At 39.7% G+C, this 18,892-nt stretch overlaps 1 pseudogene; it reads left to right on the forward strand.

Annotated features, from left to right (window-relative positions):
* Window positions 1-15,974: 15,974 nt before the first annotated feature.
* LOC118007254 lies at window positions 15,975-16,106 on the forward strand (annotated as a pseudogene).
* The last annotated feature ends 2,786 nt before the right edge of the window (window positions 16,107-18,892 follow it).

Consider the following 18,892-nt stretch of genomic DNA (forward strand, 5'->3'; position numbering starts at 1 on the left):
AAGCAGGCTTCCCGCGGAGCAGGGAGCCCGATGCGGGGCTTGATCCCAGGACCCTGGGATCATGACCTGAGCCAAAGGCAGACGCTTAACGACTGAGCCACCCAGGCGCCCCAGTCTTCCTTCTTTTAACATAGCTGGGATCATATGAATTTTTTTTAAGGTTTGAAAGTGTTTCTTGAAGGGAAGTTTTAATAAAGCTAGTATATATATGTTTATATTGATTTTTATGTAAATTTTTTCTAATTCAGATATTTAAGCTTATTATATATTAGTCACACAGTAGACATATTTCCTCCCAAGAGTTTACTCTTTAGTATAAATGATAGATGTTAAAGTAGAAATTATATGCACTGGGTTTGACAGGAAGAATGGCATTATAGCAACCTGTGGGATTCCAAGCTAGCCTAAGGCAACATGGAATGTTTATAAGCTCAATTCATAGCATCTGGAACATAGTAAACACTGAGTAAAGATCTTTTGAGTTGATGATACATGGATTTAATATTGTTTTGGGTTATCTTTATTTTTTTCTTTTTCTTCTGCAATTCTACAGAGCCCAGCATGGTGGGCTTGTTGGAATTGAGCAGACCTCAGACTAAATCCTGAGCTTGCTAATTACCAGGACAGTAATGATGACTATCATCTACTTGGGATCTGCTGCATGTGTCAGACACTGCACTAGGAACTTATATTTGGAAATTTTCATCACTGCTTTGAGCCCCATCTCTAAAAGAAATGATAATCTTCGTCCCCTGGTAATGTTGTAAAAGTTACTGGGACAATGTAAAGTGCCTACTACGCTAGTAAATAATAGGTGATGAAGACTTCTCTCTGCAAGATTGAAATGGTCCACTCCTTTTCCAAGAAAATTACTGAATATCCCATACTGTCTCTGCTTCAAGCCTATTGACTTCAAAGAGTAATGGAGTTTCAGGTAGACTAGAGCCAATGGGCAATGTTTTTGGCACTACTTCCAAACCATGGAAAAAGCCCAAATTCTACAATGTAAATTAAGCATACTATTCTCACTAGAAAAAAATGCACTGCTGGAGATCAAAAAAGAGTTTGCAGTAATTCCTGGGCTCAATCTCTTATGTCACTATTTCTCAAATTTCAGTCCTTGATTTTAACTGTTTCTATTTTGCCTACACATATGATATATACTTAATATTCTCTTTAAATTGACCTTTTTAAACTTTAAGTTTGAAAAAAATGTTATATCATGACTATGAATAGAAATTCAGGCCCTTGTCATAATTAAAAAGTAATCACAGATATAACTATTATATTCCACTTAGATTCTGTTGCCCACCCAAAGCTCTGAGCCTAAGGCCTGGCTCTCCTTTTGTTGAAAATGGAGAATTTTAAAAGGAAATTAGTGGCGTTAAAACATACCAGTACCAAATGGAGGCTTTTCTTGATGTAATCAAATGGAGAATTGAAAAAGCAGTTACTTAGTCATGATGTGATGAATTATATCCTCCAGGTACATGCCCACATCTTTTTTTTTAAATATATTTTATTATTTTTATTGAAGAATAATTGACATGCAATATTGTATTAGTTTCAGGTGCATAGCACAGTAGTTCAGTTTTTATATACATTATGAAATGGTCACTGCAATAAGTCTAATTATCTGTCACCATTTAAAGCAGTTACAGTATTATTGACTGTATTCCCTGTGCTGTACATTATAACCCCGTGTCTTATTACAACTGTTAGTACTTTTTAATCCCCTTCACCTATTTCGTCCACTACCCTCCCTCCCAACAACACCCTTTTCTTGCAACCATCAGTTTGTTCTCTGTATCTGTGAGTTGGTTTCTGTTTTGTTTGTTTTGTTTTTTAGATTCCACATATAAGCAAAGTCATGCTGTTTCTCTTTTTCTGTCTGACTTCATTTAGCATAATACCCTCTAGGTCTGTCCATGTTGTCACAAATGGCAAGAATTCATTCTTTTGTTATGGCTGAGTAATATTTCATTATATATAAATGTCACATCTGCTTTATCCATTCATATCTTGGCTATTGTAAATGATGCTGTGATGAACATAGTAATGCATATATCTTTTCAAATTAGTGTTTTTCATTTTCTTTGGATAAATACCTAGAAGTGGAATTGCTGGATTGTATGGCAGTTCTACATATGCCCACTTTTGCAAATTTTTATATATTTCATTAGGCTGGCAGTACTATTGACATTGGGAAATATGTAAGTAAATATCTCTAACGTATCAATTAAAATTAATCTTAAGTCACATTTTGACTTGTTTTAAGTTATATATTAATTGCTAAAGCGTATCACTTAGCATCACATTTAGTTAATTATCCAAAAGCATAAGTTATTCAGCACTGCACATCAGAATCCAACCACAGAGTTGCTTTTTGGAAAACATTTGAACAGAACCTACCTAGAGCCATGATCTCTTTTCTATTTTTAGCCTAATCACATATATAGGAATTTATCTTAAGGAAATAATCCACAAAAATGAAAAAGTTATATACACTAAACTCCTAATTTTATATATATATATAATGTTATACATATATATAGCATTATATTGTATATAATGTATATTGTATATAATGCTATATATATTATATATAATATAATGCTATATTATATATAATGTTATATATATAATATATGTATAATATAGTAGAATATAGTTATATATATGTAATAGTGGGAAAACATAATCAATACATACTTAATAGGAGAATGGTTGTTAATTTACTACCATCACTTGATGGAATATAATGTAGCAATTAACGATTATAAAAACTGTGGCAATGAGGGGAAATACCTATGTTAGTTAAAATACAGGTACCAAAGCTATTACAAAACCCAAAATATATCACAAGTGCGATGGAAGTTTACTTATCTGTCTTTGTAGAGTGTCAGCTGGTATGGTGGCTCTCCTCCATGAAATTCCCAGGATGCTCGGCTCCTTCTGTCTTGTTGCTCTGTCATTCTACACATGCAGCTTCCACTGCGTGGTTCAAGATGACTGATCTAGCCTCAGCTGTCATCACTAAATCCTAGCCAATGGGAAGAGGGAAATAGAAAAGGGAAATAGAAATGCTCTTTCCCTCTAAAACATACGCCTGGAAATCACATGTCACTTCTGTTCCCACATCGCTGGACAGGACTTAGTCACATGATTATAACCAGCTAAAAATTTTGGAGAATGGATGTTGAAGGGAAACTGGAGTCTCTGCCAATCTTCTATGTTTTTTTTTTCTTTTCAATCTTCTATAATGTTAAGTGAAAATAGGATGGGAAAGTAACTGCACATGCTAAACAGTAATTAATGCAGTGGAGAAGTCAGGCAACAATTTGACCTGATGAGCAAAATTAACATCACACACACAAAAGTTAACCTCAGATATGAGGAACATAGGGATGTACCCTGAGAAGAACATGACCCAGGCAGTATGCCAACCGTGAATATATAACCTCAGTGTAATTCAATCAAATTGCAAGGAAAGATAAGCCAAACAAAAATGGTAAGTACTCCATTTTTAAAAAAAAATCTGAAGTGTATTTATTAAAAATATGAATGTCATAAAAGACAAGGAAAGGCTGTGGAAATCTTTCACATAAAAAGGGGATGAAGAGACATGCAAGTAAATGCAATACTCGATCCTGCGCTGCACTACGGCGAGAGAAAATGTTACAAAGGATATTGTCAGACCAACTGGCAAAATCGGAGTATGGAAGATGGATCAGATGAAAGTATTACAAGAGAGTGAATGTAGGAAGTTGGTAACACTCTGTGGTTGTATGAGGGACTATCCCCATTCTTAGGAAATAGACATATTTAGAAGTAGAAAGTAGAAATATTTAGGGTAAAGGTGATGTATGTGATATGTGTGTGACTTACCTCAAGTGGTTCAGAAAAAATACTTATATTTATCGATGTGTATATATATATACACATGTGTATACATACATATGTATCTAAATGTGTATATGAATATATGTATGTATATTATATGAATATATGTACACATATATACACGTATTGTGTCTGTGTGTATCTACCTCTACAGATTTAGATCTGTGTGTGTGTGTGTTATGAGCTGAATTGTGTCTCCCCCGCAATTCATGTTGAAGTCCTAACTCCCAGTACCTCAGACTATGACTATATTTGAAGGTAGGGTCTTTAAATAGGTAATTAAGTTAAAATGAGTTCATGGGGTAGGCCCTAATCCAGCATGACTGGTCTAAGAGGAGCGGAATAGAACACACACATGTACAGAGGGAAGATCATGGAAAGATGCAGGGAAGTGATGGCCATCTACAAGCCAAGGAGGGAGGCCTCAGGAGAAACCAACCCCACTGACACCTTGATCTTGGACTGCTGGCCTTCTCAGTTGTGAGAAAATAATTTTCTGTTGTTTCAGCCCCCCAATCTATGTACTTTGTTCTGGCAGCCCTTGTGGACTAATGCAATATATTTGTATATCTGTGTATCTATGTGTGTGTGTGTACGTGTGTGTATTTCACTCATGTATACACCCTTATATACACACAGGAATGAGAGAAAATTCAAGCAAATGAAGTATAAGGATTATAGATAATCTGGGTAAAGAGTATGAGTATGTGAGTGTTCCTTGTACTATTTTATTATACAACTTTATTATTACTTTTAAAAGTTTTAAAAATAATGTATAAAAAGTAAGTATATGTCCACCATAATTGCATATATGAACAAAACTAAAAGTGAAAAAAAAGATAAAATGGTTGATTTATGGTGGAGGAATTATTTTTCCCCTCAAATATCCAACTTCTTGTGATGCTATTTACTGTTTTCCACATTTCTTTTTCAATGAATTAGAAGTAGCTACCCCTTCTTGGGGCACCTGGGTGGCTCAGTCGTTAAGCGTCTGCCTTCGCCTCAGGTCATGATCCCAGGGTCCTGGGACTGAGCCCCGCATCGGGCTCCCTGCTCAGCGGGAAGCCTGCTTCTCCCTCTCCCACTCCCCCTGCTTGTGTTCCCTCTCTTGCTGTGTCTCTCTCTGTCAAATAAATAAATAGAAAATCTTAAAAAAAAAAAAAAAAGAAGTAGCTGCCCCTTCTTGAGTCCAGTACATAGCAAACACTAATTAAGCACTTTGTCTGTTTAATCCTATTTATTTCTTACAGTAATGTTGCAGTGTAGATTTGACTATTCTCTCTTAAATAAGAAAACTGAAGTGCAGAAAGTTTAAATAAAGTAAGTAGCCTAAGGTTGAGTCAAATAAAAGTTGTACCAGATTTTCAAAAGGAATTAAAAATAAATAAATAAAAGCACACCAGTTTCAGAGGGGAAGTGACAGGATTCGGCTTTGGTACATTGTGAAGTGGCTTTCATTTAACATACCTGTTTCTAAGTGTCCAGTCTCCTCTTTTCCCTTGGATGTGCAAAACTTATTTAACAATCCCCTATTTTTGGACAACTATATTGCTTCTAATATCATAATTAAATTTTTCCATGCTTTTTTTTTTTTTTTTTTTTTAAGAGCGAGAGCATGAGCAGGGCAGGGGTGTGGTGGGGAGGGGCAGAAGGAGAGAATTCTAAAACAGGCTCTGCCCCGACTTGGAGCTCAATATCATGATCCCTAGATCAGGACCTGAGCAGAGTCAGATGCTTAACCAACTGCACCACTTAGGTGCCCCTCTTTCCATGCATTAAAGAATTGATTCTTTAGAATAAACTCCCAGAAGGGAGATTTTAGCAAAAGAGTAAGTTTTCAGGCTTTTGGTACATGTTTCAAAGTTGCCTTCCTGTTCATGTTGGACCAATTCACACTCCCATAGGCCTCATAAGAGGGCATCAATTTTCTTAACTTCCAAGTCTGTTGTCAGCCTGATGGTACGATTTTGTGACAGATAGTTCCTTTCGACACTGTAATTCTCAACATATTCTTTCCCACTCAGCACAGACCTTATACCTTAGCTCAGCATTCCAGATCTTGGCATCTGACACTGTTTACTAAATTGTTTGATGTCCTCATTGAATTGCAATAAAAGATGATTAACACCAACAAAACACATTTCTTCAGAAGGTAGTCTTCTGTTCCCGGCCGGTATTTAAAAATCTGTTTTCCATTTCTTTGAACATGATAACCAGAGTTATGTTATAGTCTGTGTTTGAGAATTCAAGTACCTGAAGTCTTGCAGGTATATCTTTGTGTATTGGTTGTTTCAGCTGACGTCACTAATCACGCTTTTTCTTGTGTGCCTGATGTTTTTTTTACTGTGAGCTTTGGATTTCCCTTGCATTTACTTCTGCCACCTGTTGCCGGTCCAAATCATGTTGAAGATGAAATGTGAAGTAGGAGCAGGCACTGAAATCCCTGCGATGGAGATGTAAGAAGGGAAATTGCTTTACTTTAAAAAAAAAACAATTTTATTATTTATTTAGAGAGCGCGCGAGGGGAGGGGCCGAGGGAGAGGGAGAGAATCTCAAGCAGACTGCACTGAGTGCGGAGCCCAACATGGGGCCCGATCCCATGACCTCAAGATCACGACCCCAGCCCAAATCAAGAGTCAGATGCTTAACAGACTGAGCCACCCAGGCGCTCCAAGAAGGGAAATTCCTAAGAAATAAAGGAAGAACCTAAGCCAAAGATAAAAAGAACATACTATGTTCTAGGAAGTAATGGAAAAATAGATGCTAAAAAAAAATCCTGATTCAGTGATAGCATTTAGGGCTTAAAAATTAGGGAAATAGGGAGAGGTTGGAAAAAGGGTATCCTCAGCTATAAGGTGAATAAAGACAGGATCTAATGTATAACATGGTGACTGTAGTTGATAACACTGTATTGTACTTCAAAAAATTAAAAAAAAATAAAATGCAGGTAGGGGAAATTTCCAGGTAAAAATATCAGATCATTTATAAGGTAGAAAAACCAAACTTGCTTCAGGTGTCACATGTTCTCATTTAAAAAAAAATTATTTCTGACTAGCCATTCCATCCACCTTTTAATTTATAGACATAGAGAGATAGCTAGAGTGAAGTTCACGTATTATAAACAATGGTAGTTCGGAGTGAAAGAATTTGGGATGATTTGTGTGTTTTACTTTCCGTTTTGTCTCAGTGTTTTCATATTGTTTCTGTTGTTAGGACTGTAATGGTGGAAAAAAGATGTAAGAATCATTCAAGGTAGGGTTTTGTGAGGATTAAATGGTATAACACATATGTAGCCCCTGGTGCAGCAGGAGCTCAATACGTTACCACTCTTTTCCTATTTCTCTACCTCTCTTTTCTTTCCCCCTTTCCTCCTCCTCCTCATCCTTTTATTGTCCTTTACCTTCTTCTTCTCTTGACAGTCTCATAGGGCAAACTTCTCGAGAAATATTCATATATTTAAGCTGTTCTTGCAAACTGCTTAATTTGATGGGGCTGTCAACGTGACATTGAAAATGATTCAACACAGTTTATAATGAGTGACACCATGCGTAGCTGTCAGAAGTTTCATTAGCACACCTTGACTTCCTCAGTACTTTGGAGCTCTCTCCCAGTGTGGTCTTTGTCATGGCATCCTTTCAGGAGGGTTTAGGAGATATCGGAGTTAAAAAAAACAAAAAAAAAAACCTGGAAGCAATGAAAGAGGAAGGAAAGGGAAGGTGCAATTCTTATATAATTCTTTTTCATCCATAAAAAGTGTCCTTTTTAAAAAATTTTCTGAATACAGATGAAGAGGCACAGTGTGGAGTTGCTAATGAATTCTCTCAAGTGGTCCAGGTAGGAAGTTGAGCTGGATAGCCATAGCTAGGAGTAGATCACTGGCCTTCGCTCTCCCAAATCAATGTCCTGTTGATTTTTATTTTGCAAATTCTCTCACAAAACATGCTTTCCACTGGCTTCCCCTGGTTCAGTCATTTCTTGCCCCATGCCCTCTTCCAATAGCCCCTACAGGCTCTTTCTACAGCAGCCGTCCCCCCTGCAGCCTAAGCCACCAGCCTCATCTTCCTCAAAGGTCAGATTCATGTGTCACTCTCCTACTCACCATTTTCAGTGACTCTCCCTTGCCTGTAAGGAAGAAACCCAAAGTCCTTGCTCTGCTCCACTCTGCCTGCAATGTCCTTTTCTTTTCAATGATAAACTTCCTGGATCCTTGATTCTTGCCAAACCAGTCTGTCCTTTAAATTTATTTCATGCATTCCTCCAGTATGCTGGTTATTGTCTGTGTCATGCAGTTGACAATTAACCAAGTGTATATCGTTTGTGGAATATTGCATCTTAGGTAGGCAAAGGGAAAATGCATGGACTTACACATTTATCAACTATATTTTGGGCATCTATGATGTATCTGGCATGATGTGCTGGGAGGTAACAGGTAACGTGCAGAATAAAGTATAGTTCCTTCTTAGAAGAGATGTAGAAAGGTAATTCAAGTTGTATTAATTTCTTATGGCTGCTGGAACAAATTACAAGTATGGTGGCTTAAAATGATAGAATTTATTTTTTCACAGTTCTGTAAGCCAAGCCCAAAGTCAGTATCACTGAACTGAAGTCAAGGTGTTGCCAGGGCCATGCTCCTATGGAGGCTCCAGGAGAGAGTTTGTCCTTGCCTCTTCCAGCTTCTGGTGGTGGCCAGCATTGACTGGCTTGTAGCCATATCACTCCAATCTTTGCCTGTGTCATCACATTGCCATTTCTTCTTCTGTGTGTGTCAAAGCTCATTCTACCCCTCTCCTATAAGGACATTTGTGATTACATTTAGGACCCACTCGGATAATCTAGTATAATCTCTCCATCTCAGGATCTTTAATCAAGATCTTTAATGGCAAGCACACTTTTTTTTTCCCATGTGAGATAATATTTACAGATTCTAGGGATTAGTACGTGAGTATTTTCAAGGGGCTGTTATTTAGCCTATTGCACAAGTCAGGAGATCGTAAGAGCTTTTCATTAAGTATAACTAGTACTAAATAATAAGTGATAAGAATTTTAAAAAACTGGTATTTTCTAATAGTAGCTGTATCATTTAGGAAGTGTATTCAGCTACTTGTAACAGAGCATCCCCCACTGACTACACCTTTCAAAAAAGGTGACTTAAACAAGATAAAATTTTATTTTTCTTTTATATAAGACCATTCAGAAGTAGGCAGCCCAGGACTAACCAGTACATGGCTCTAAGAAACTATCAAAGACACGATATCTTTCCATATTTATGTCACACCTGGATTCCATTCTTAGGGTCACTGCAAGTTCCAAGATGGCTGCTGGAGCTCCAGGCATTACATCCAGATAGATGCCAGGCATCAGAAAGTCATAACCTTCTGTTTACATCTTAATGCCTAGAACACATTAGATGCACTGAGATGCAAAGTTGGAACATCTCGTTTCCCCCCTGAGCCCATTAACCGATTTATTTTTCTAAGGGAGAAGGAGAGATGGGCTTTAGAAATCAATTAGCAATCTTTTCATAGTAATAAACATTCTTAAAAACAAACTTTTTTTGAGCAACTTCTCTATGTAGAAGCAAGGTTTAGGCTTGGACATATTACATGATCTCTGGCCTCATGCAACTTGCAATCGAGTTAGGGTGACAGTACATAAACAAAAGATTAAAAAACATACATACTTTAGTAGCTAATGAGTGATACAGGCAGTAAATGTATGTGATAGGCTTTCTGAAAAATGTGGGGCAAGTGGGATTTAGATAAATTTAATGAATGAAGGAGAATATTCCAACTGGGGTTCATCATGAGCAAAAATAAAAAGCATGAATGTTAATGAAGTGATCAATGAATACTGAGTAGACTGACTTAGAGATATATATGGGGGAAAGCAGTTCCCCAAAGTAGCCTGCAGTCATTCCCAGAGAGGGAGGAAGGAGTCAGATCTGTGGATAATGATAGAAATAATAAGAATGGTTAGCATATTCCAAGAAGTCTGCCAAGTGCTTTACAAATATTTCATATCCTTGTAGCAAATTTTGCAAGATGAGTATAGTAGTATTTATGTATGTAGGTATTTATTTATTTATTGCTGATCAGCATACCTTCTTTGCAGAATGGCCTCTTTCCCACTACAAAAATCTGGATCCTGAGTAGAGACACATATGGATGGGATGAAATTATTGTCACATCGACAGGTAGCAGCATCTGTAAAGGTCTATAAGTGGCTGTTACTGTGACTTTGGACGTTTGGTTTCTGGTAGTTCAGCCTATCCTTCAGTATTGGGAGTCATCCATTAGTCTTCCAAGACATTCCTTCTTAGTGCTTACGTAGGTCAGAGCTAGTTTCTATTGCTTACAACAGAAGAACTCTAACTTAGTCAGTCTCAGAGAATGTGTTGCAAGCAGCAGATCCTGAAGGATATGAGGGCATATTGGAATTGCTGTTCAGTTACAAATTGGATAGAAGGCAGATTTCCATTCAAATTTCAAGATAGAAAATAGCAGCCCATAATACTCAGTGGTGAAATAGATCAACCAAGTTAGCACTTGTGTTGTCTGCGACTGTGTGTCCAGAGCCATGTAGCTCTGGGGAAAGGTGGCTGCCCTGGACCCCAGGGAGAGGGCAATGTCAGGGCTCTATTTTAAAAGACATTGGATAGGGCGCCTGGGTGGCTCAGTTGGTTAAGCGACTGCCTTCGGCTCAGGTCATGATCCTGGAGTCCCAGGATCGAGTCCCATATCGGGCTCCTTGCTCGGCAGAGGGTCTGCTTCTCCCTCTGACCCTCCCCCCTCTCATGTGCTCTCTCTCTCTCTCTCATTCTCTCTCTCTAATAAATAAATAAAAAATCTTAAAAAAATAAAAAAAAAATAAAAGACATTGGATAAAGCTTTTACATCAACATGGATGGGACTGGAGGAGATTATGCTAAGTGAAATAAGTCAAGCAGAGAAAGTCAATTATCATATGGTTTCACTTATTTGTGGAACATAAGGAATAGCATGGAGTACATTAGGAGAAGGAAGGGAAAAATGGGGAGGGGGGGAATTGGAGGGAGAGATGAACCATGAGAGACTATGGACTCTGAGAAACAAACAGGGTTTTGGAAGGGAGTGGGGAGGGAGGATTGGTTAGCCCGGTGGTGGGTATTAAGGAAACGAAAACAATGGATCGTGGATCACCACATCAAAAACCAATGATGTATTGTATGGTGACTAACATAACATAATAAAATAAAAAAAAAAAGACATTGGATAATTTGATGCAAGGGATGGGCATGCTCAAATATTTACAGTCTTTAAGGAACAGGATGAATCTCAAAGAATTTATGTGACCATGATAAAAGATTGCTTCCTGCTTGCAGCTGTAGAATGAGATTCCTGAAAATCAAAGTTTTGAAAATGCTGTCTCACTTACTTTTTTTTTCATTTATTTTATGTTCAAGTTATGGCACAGATGAGAAAAGAGTAGGATCCCCATGATTGAAACAGAGAAATCTAGGAGTGTGTAGGAGACTTGGAAAATCCCCAATTCTGAAATCCTTCTGAACTTCCCTCCCCAACACACTTTCTTTTTCTAGGGGAAGCTATACTCCCTTTCAGGCTCATTAGCTTTTTTCCCATTGTCCAACCCTGTAGTGTTTTCTACTGATAACCGTTTTCATTGATAACTCAACATGGTCCCTAAGAGTAAACCGCCAAATCAGAGTGGAAGGAGTTGAGCAGCTATATCCAAAGGAATCGTAAGAATTAGCAAATTCTAGTAAAATGGCAATGTTTGTGGGAATGAATTTTGAGGATATTTGATCAAGGAAGGCAAAACATGAATTTGGAGCAGGCCAGTTTGATCAATGTGGATTTACTCAGCAGACATTCTGTCTAAAATGTATTAGCATGGGCATGATCCTAATGCAAACCTGGGTTGCCCAAATGCTGACTCATGGTAGATGATGACACAGGGTTCGAAGTCCCTTGGCATAGCATAGAGGAAGGGACTGAAGACACACAAATGCTGAATTTGATCTATCAAATATGTCTCCAATGGGACTCAGAATCTTTCAAAGGCAATTTACTAATCATTCCAGTGGATCTGAGTGCTGCTTACAAGAGTTGGCCCTAAAGTGGGCTTTCTGATTTCTGTGGGGCTGGGAGGAGTCCTAGATGGATCTCAGGTGGTGGTAATTCACTGCCAGGAACAAAGCTGGAGTTGTTATGGTATTAGGCAGCAGTCCTAACATGATTAACAGATCTCAGGCAATGGCTAATTCACAGATAACTCTGGCTATGGTTCTTGTGGGGCTCCCAGGAGTGCAAGCAGTGGACATTCCACTAAGACATATCCCACCCTCCCCATCTCCAAGTTTAGCAAGCAAAGACCTGAATCAAGCCACCATGCTAAACAGTCACAGTAACGGACAGGATTTAGTTGTCACCGTAGAGCTTCTTGATTGAAGAGGAGGTGGGGTTCCTCAGGAAAGATGCTACAGTATTAGCAAATATGGACACTATGAACCTACCTTCTGGCCTTCCCTGCAGCCACTCCCTAGTAACTGTGCCCTGGAGAATGAGAAATATCCAAACTTTTTAGAGACTCTTGGAAACTGGCTCTGATGGAACGGTAGCCTGGTGGAATGTCACTCCTACCTGCCAGAGGGAAGGCTTATCGGAAATAGATGATGTATGAGCTTCTGATCCCACTCACCTCGTGGTAGGCACAGAGGGACCCAAGCTCATCCTGTGGATAGTACTTCAGTTCTTGAAAGTACTACTGGAATACATAGCCTTAGCGAATTGTAGAATCTCCACAATGACTCCCTTATCTGTGGAGTAATCATTACTATAGTAAGAAAGACCAAGAGGATGCCACCGGTGTTCTCTTTCTCTAACGAAAGTGTAAATATGGAACACAGCTGCTCTTCAAGTGGAACTGCAGGAATTTGTGCCCGTATCAAAGACCAGGAAGACAGAGTTGGTGATTGCTATCATATTCCCATTCTTTCCCCCATCATTTCCCATTATTTTTCCCATTAGAATGGAGAATGACAGTGAACTGTGGTAAAGTTAACAAGGTGGTGATTTCAACTTGGCTGATATTCCAGAGACGATCTCCTTATTGAAGCAAATTAGTACATCTCCTGGCATTCGGTTTGCAGCTACCGATCTGGTGAAAGTATTTGCTCCGTTCAGATAAACAGGTTTGCCATCACCTGGAGGATAAGTAGCACAAGTGTAAGGTCACACCAATTCTCCGATTTTGGATCATAACATATAACCTGCAGGGGTCTTGACCAGGGGTTGGCAAACTTCCTGTAGAGGATCAGATATGAATACCCTGGGTCCGTATGGTTTCTTTTTCTTTTTTTTTTTTTTTTAAGATTTTATTTATTTATTTGAGAGAGAGAATGAGAGAGAGCACGAGAGGGAAGAGGGTCAGATGGAGAAGCAGACCCCCTGCTGAGCAGGGAGCCCGATGCGGGACTCGATCCCGCAACTCCAGGATCATGACCTGAGCTGAAGGCAGTCGCTTAACCAACTGAGCCACCCAGGTGCCCGGTCCGTATGGTTTCTGTTGCACTTTGCTGTTGTAGCACAAAAGCAGTCATAGATGATATGTAAATGGATGAATGTGGTTGGGCTCCAACAGAGCTTTATTTACAAAAGCAAACTGCAGGCTTGATTTGGTCCATGGGCTGCAGTGCACTGACTCCTCATCTTGGCCATCAATATCTGCAGGACATCATGTTAATCCCTACAGTGATGACAATGTGCAGACAGGACCCGGAGAGCAGGAAAAGGCAGATGTCCTGTGACAGAAGATAGGAGATATATTCTGAGAAATATAGGGGGTTGCTGTCCCAGTGAAACTCCAGAAGGGAATTTAATAATATAGAAGAATGAAGGTCAAGTTCTTCATCTTGAGCTCCCTATCTCTAAGAATGAGGCATGGGGCGCCTGGGTGGCTCAGTTGGTTAAGCGTCTGCCTTCGGCTCAGGTCATGATCTCAGGGTCTTGGGATGGAGTCCTGCTCAGCAGGGAATCTGCTTCTCCCTCTCCCTCTGTGCCTCCCCCCACCTTGTGCTCTCTCTCTCTCAAATAAATAAATAATAATAATAAAAAAGAATGAGGCATAATGTTTGATGAGTTTCTTTGGATTTTGGAGCCAATATGTATCATATTTAGGTAACCTGCTTTACTAGGAAACCTGAAAAGCGGCCTGTGGCCCCATGGTGATGTGTGTATCTCTGTGTATATATATTGTGTGTATATATATAATTTTTTTTTTTTACCGTATTTACAACAGGCTTTTCTACACCTGAATGGAGGACATGTCTTCCTGTGTGCACATGGAAATGGCAAGTGGGCATGAGTAGAGATTGTGTCAGATTGGTCTGAAAGGCAGTATGCCTACCTATCTCTATGAGTAACTTATGAGTCAGGCTTCTGGAAGAACTGTGGTTTAGTATTACACATCACAGAACTCAAAAGGTGAACAGGGATCTCAGATTTCCTCTCAAACTGAGTAACAGCTTACCTCATCTTGACGTTAAGAGTTTTTCAAGGAGTTTGCTCATTCCAGTGTGACCCTACCTTCTAGTTATGCAGCCTGCCTATAAACCTAACAGCAGAAACTTGCTTAGTTTTATATGGGTGGTGAAGGGGACAAACAAGTTAGGGCAGGTGGAAAAGAAATTGACATAATCAGTGGTAGTGTAAAAAGTTAACATCTCCCCTTACTAAGAAAAATAAATGGATAGTTAATGTAAAACATCTAAATAACACAGAAAAGTACAAAATTTTTTTTTCATTTAGAGATAACCACCATTAACATACAGCCTATTCCAATCGAATCTCTTTTCTCTGCTATGACTATGTATATATGCGTGTATGTATTTAAACAGAAGAATATTGTATGTGCTCCTTTATAACTTGTCCTTGAAGTTTGCATTATAGTGAACATTTTTCCATGTCAATGAATATTCTTGTGTCACATGAGTTTTGATGGTTATATAGAATTTTCTCAAATGGAAAACATATTACATTTCTTAAGCAGTGACCTATTGTTTTACACTTAATAACCAGTGCTTCCTGCAGCGACTATCTGCCAGGATAGAACATTTTATGGATATGCCTCCACGACAAGCTATCACCATATGTGGCTTTACTAGATAGATCACTGCACACTATCGGAGGACATCTGAGTTCAAGAGCTATTCCATTAATTGAAGTAATTAAGATATCTTTTTTCTCTGTAGATTTCCCCACTTCCCCTTTTTGGCATTAGTCACAGTAACATTCATGTCATGTTTTAATGTAACCTATGTTGGTTCTGGGAACATTTGTGAGACAATGAATTTTACCTAAAAGACACAAAGTTGACTGCAAAACATATCTATTACAATGTCACAGATGTGAGTCATTCACTTGGTAGGTACTTATTGAGTGCCTAAAATAAACAGAGCAGTACCTTTCTGGGTGGGCAATATTCCACAATGTGCAAGGATACTAAGAGAAATAACTTTTTCAGAGTGTGTTATCTATATAAAGGGAAAAGATATGGAACCCCGACTAATTAAATAACGTACAAAAGATGTCATACGGCAGAATGCAGTGATGGGTACAGGCAACAGGAGCTGTCTGTATTTAAGATCGGTCCCCGAGGGTTGCAGCGGTCAGAAAAGGCTTGAAAGGACTGAGAAGATTGAAAGGAGCGGAGAGCTTTCAACCAAGGCTAGGAGACAAGTACATTTATTCTTGGGGACGATATAATCGAGCTTACAGAAGTAGGTGTGGGACTGAAGTCTGAAAGAGTGCCAAAGGGCGAGGTCCTCAAATGCTGGGCCATTGGAGACAGACTCACTGCGAACAACATCTGAGGAGGCTTTGGAACAGTAGTGATGTGGTGGCCTGAATACTTGATGTGGAAAAAGTTCTTAATCTTAGTCCTCTGAAATCTCTTCAGCAAGACTGTGGATTTATGGTGGAAGTGAGAATTGTTGACCCATCCTCACTTTATTCCTGGCTCTTTGATCAAGATCTACACATAGAAACCGGTCCGTTAGTAAGATAGTCTGGCTGAACTTTGCCCAGTGGCAGTGTTGGAGCCAATGAGGTTTTATCTGAGGCGCCATTATTGCTAATTGGAAACTTTTCCCAGTAAAGTAGTCTGGTTATAAATTCATATGTAGAATTTGCAAAATTAAGTTAAAAAGTTCCAGTAACTGAACCAGATTTTTTTTTCCTGAAATGGCATGATTAAGACATTGTCTTAATTCATTGATGTTTCTCTTACTTTTTGTCTCAATAAATTTTTATATTATAGGGGTGGCTGGGTAGCTCAGATGGTTAAGTGTCTGCCTTTGGCTCAGGTCATAATCTCTGGGTCCTGGGATTGAGTCCCACATGGAGCCCCGCATCTGCTCCCGGCTCAGCGGGAAGTCTGCTTCTCTCTCTCCCTCTGCCTCTCTCCCCAGCTCATGCTGTCTCTCTCTCTCAAATGAATAAATAAATTTAAAAAAATCTTAAAAAAATAAATGTTTATATTATAAAACAAACGTAACATCTTTGAAGACATTTTGAAAATAGAAACAAAACCTTATAACCAAATTCTAAACATAACTATTTAAATTTTACATGTCTTTCCAGTCTTGTCAAAATGTGTGTTGATTTTTTACCCAGTTGCAATAATATTGTATAAGCATTGTAAGTATGTGAGGCTAATATACTACAAACATGTTAACTGGTTATTGAACTTAAGAGTGTTTGTATAATTTTTAATTATTTTTTAAAGCAATACTTGCACATAATAAATATGTAGTCTTCTAGAGATAATCTTAAGGCCAAACAAATACACACACACAGTATATATAAAATGTAGTCTCGTGTGTGTGTGTGTGTGTGTGTGTATACACATATATATAAAATATTTACCATAGGTACTACCAACTAGACGGAAGGCCGGTGGCGTTCTGGGTGTACAAGAGTGCCTTGCATGCATTCCTTGCTTTTGCACACTGATTTGCACTTTGCTTTTTTCATCTAGTAATATGACTTGGAAATTGGTCCACATCAGCACACACTGAGTGCTTCATTCTTCTCAACAGTGCTGTATTTTAACCACTTCCTACACAGGCATCTTTAGGCTGTTCCCAGTCTTTTGTTACTATAAACAATGCTCTAACAAGTATCCTTACACAGTGTGAAGTTATCTGTAGCATAAATGTCTAGATGAAGAATTGCTGGGGAAACAGCGTATGCATATAAAATTAAGGTCGATATTGTTATTGTTTACTGTTTTTATTCCCACCAACAATATATAGGAGGGCCTATTTACCACACATAGGCCAACTCAACATATCTTAACCAGTCTGAAGGGTGAAAAAACGGTGTCTCAATTTAAATTGCATTTAATCTAGAAATATTTTAGGGGCGCCTGGGTGGCTCAGTTGGTTAAGCAACTGCCTTCGGCTCAGGTCATGATCCTGGAGTCCCGGGATCCAGTCCCGCATCGGGCTCCCTGCTTGGCAGGGAGTCTGCTTCTCCCTCTGACCCTCCCCCCTCTCATGGGCTCTCTCTCATTCTCTCTCTCTCAAATAAATAAATAAAATCTTAAAAAAAAAAAAAGAAATATTTTAAACTGTAGTTTGAATGACTTTGAATAAACTTTTTCTCTGTAATTGGACAAGCAAGCATCATCCATGAACCTGAATGTGAGGTGTGCTTGAGCCTTGCTTGAAGGTATGAAAATTAAGGAGAGCAAGGCAGGAGAGGGGCTCATCTGCCTACTTCACATCAAATTCCAGGTACCCTTGCCATCTCCTAGTGGAAACTGGCACATTTGCAGAATCAGGCAGAGTAGCAGAAATAATGGGGGGGGGGTAGATTTTAAAGATAGTTTGATTTGTTTGGGAGAGGCTTACAGAAACCAACATTTTTATTCACTATTTTTTGCTATTCTTGTGTTCTATGAATTGGCAGGAATCCCTGGGTACCCTGCCCTTTACATTGGGTGTAGTTAGGGAACCTCAGCGGAATGGAACCTGTGTTTTAAGAATTTTTTTGGAGAAAATGAGAGTATGCTGTGAGGCAAGCTCTGTTCGCAAATTATTCACCTCCCCCCTTCCCCATTCATTGTTTATTTTGAGGAACTGGACCTGAAGACAGGAATACGTGCGTTTGAATAAGATGCTCAAATCAGGCTCTTCAACGTTCGACTCGGGAGACCTCGAACAAATCAAGCAAAATACGTTCCAAAGAGAAAAATATAAAGCTTCTCCCCGCCCCGAAAAAATCTTGATCCTGCTCACCATACGTAAGAAAGAAATCTGTATTATTGCAAAAATCTATGTCCATCCTTACTGGATCCTATTCTATTCTCTTTTAATAAGCTTTAGATGTTAAAAAAGTGGGGAACAAGGTTTAGTGAGGTTACCACCGAAGTGCACAGCGCAAATTCAGATTTGGGCCCGACGCTGTGCAATCCAGATTTGCACATCGAGTTCCACCCCTACCCAGGCAGGGGAAGTCCCCGCTTTTATCTTCAGTTGTTTTAAAAGCAAGCGGTTTTTAAACCCCCAAATCCTGCTCTTTGTGTTCGCTGCCTCGGAGTTGTCCCTTCGCAACCTATCGATCTAGGGTAGAAAACACCGTGGGCGTACCCCACGGCAGCCCGCCGGCGGTGGCGAGCGGAGCACCCCGCCGGCTCCCGGCTCCCGCGGCCGGGGGGCTCGTCCCCCGCCCCCGCCGCCCGCCGCCCAGCCGGATCCGGGCGCAGGGCCCCTCTCCAGCGCCCCCTCCCCTGTGCGCTGCGGCTGGCGCTCCCCAGCGCCCCGCCTGACGCTGCAGCTGGGCCGGCGATTCGCCATTGGATTAAAAATAGCAGCGTCCCCCACACCCCCGCCCGCCCGCCCCAGGCCCCCGGTGCCCGTTCCCGCCCCGCGGCCCTCTCTGCCCGCCAGCCCCGGCTCGGCTCCGGTCGCCCGCGCAGCCCGCCGCCG

This window comes from Mirounga leonina, unplaced genomic scaffold, assembly GCF_011800145.1.
Source record: "Mirounga leonina isolate KUSES-001 unplaced genomic scaffold, KU_Mleo_1.0 Mir_115, whole genome shotgun sequence".
Lineage (NCBI taxonomy): Eukaryota > Metazoa > Chordata > Mammalia > Carnivora > Phocidae > Mirounga > Mirounga leonina.